The sequence below is a fragment of the Triticum aestivum genome, unplaced genomic scaffold (genome assembly GCF_018294505.1).
Source record: "Triticum aestivum cultivar Chinese Spring unplaced genomic scaffold, IWGSC CS RefSeq v2.1 scaffold1941, whole genome shotgun sequence".
Lineage (NCBI taxonomy): Eukaryota > Viridiplantae > Streptophyta > Magnoliopsida > Poales > Poaceae > Triticum > Triticum aestivum.
In genome coordinates, this window is record NW_025244435.1 from 1 (window position 1) to 1436 (window position 1436).

General features: G+C 55.6%; 1 long non-coding RNA gene across 1 annotated transcript in view; it reads left to right on the forward strand.

Moving 5' to 3' along the window:
• Nucleotides 1-868: 868 nt before the first annotated feature.
• The window catches only part of LOC123177031 (uncharacterized), a 1175-nt gene continuing 607 nt past the window's right edge, over nucleotides 869-1436 (forward strand). The window contains exon 1 of the long non-coding RNA XR_006488741.1: nucleotides 869-928. This is a non-coding gene — a long non-coding RNA (uncharacterized lncRNA). The remainder of the gene's footprint in view (nucleotides 929-1436) is intronic.

Sequence of the window (1436 nt, forward strand, 5' to 3'; positions counted from 1 at the left end):
GCGAGGCGAGCGGGGGCGAGAGCCAGGAAGAGGAGGAATGGGACTCGGATGCTGCAGGGGATGATGACGACGATGATGATGATGAAGGTGATGAAGATGACATCGAGGACGAGGAAGAAGAGGAAGAGGAGGTCGTTCCACCGCGCTCAGAAAGGCGGTCGAAGCTTGTCCACGACCCTTCGACCGAACGTGGTAAGGGGGTTGCGACCGCCACCCAGTCGACCAAGCGCCCCCGGACCACCTCTCCGGCGCCGACTGAAAAGGCGCCGAAGCAGCCCAGGGCGGCCTCATCGAAGCCGACCAAGCTCCTGCCGAAGATGAAGGTGTCCATCCCCACCATTTCAGGGTAATTGTGTTGCTCATATTTTCTTATTCTTGTGCGAACTTTATCTTTGATCGACGCTGAGGTTAGTCGACTGATCCTTTGGAGTTGTAGTGCTGCTACCTTTGAGACTTCGGCCCGGGCCGATGACCACGAGATGGAGGATGCGGCAACTTCGAACCCAGGTACTGTATTCTTAACACCGTTTTTAGTCGACTGACTCGTGATCTCTGATCCTGATTCTTCTTCGCAGTTCCGCCCCATACTGTTATCGATCTTCCTGACGACGACGAGGATGAAGAACTGCTGGCACGCAGGAAGAGTCGGAAAACGCCCGCTAGCAAGGTGCCTCAGGATGCGACGGCGCTTGAGACTCTGACTGTGGAGGAAGGGAACACCACTCGACACACGGTGTCCTTCGCGAGTCCACTGACGAGTGCTCAGCCGCCCTCCCTCTTCACGACTCACCACGTCCCAGAGGACCAAGCTGGCGCAGCGAAGGAGGCAATACGCCAGGCGGGACTCATGATGGAGCAGCTGAAGACCATCCGGGATGCGAGCCAGGCAGCTTATGACGCCAGCTCTGCCCTCCAAAGCAATGTCCAGGTCAGTCGACTGCTGCTTGCTCTGTTGGATATGCTACCAAAAACTTTTCTTTTCCGGGATTTATATTAGTCACCCACTGGGTGTGTCGAATAAACTCCGTGCTAGCGGGGGCACGCTGAGTGCACCCGCTGGGTGTAGTCCCCAAGGCTAAGGTCGATTGCTGGCAGTCGGCCTTAGGCTTTATAATGTCAATCTTTCTATCAGTCGACTGGTCGACTGGATTTCGCAAACCGGTGGGGGCACGCTGAGTGCACCCACTGGGTGTAGTCCCCAAGGCTAAGGTCGACTGCTGGCAGTCGGCCTTAGGCTTTATGATGTCAATCTTTTTGTCAGTCGACTGGTCGACTGGATTTCGCAAACCGGTGGGGGCACGCTGAGTGCACCCACTGGGTGTAGTCCCCGAGACTGTGGTCGACTGCTTGCAGTTGATCACAGTCTTAGAGAATGCGTCTCGCACACTGTTTTTTTTTTTTTTGAGGTCGACTGGTCGACTTTGTCTTCAACAGGA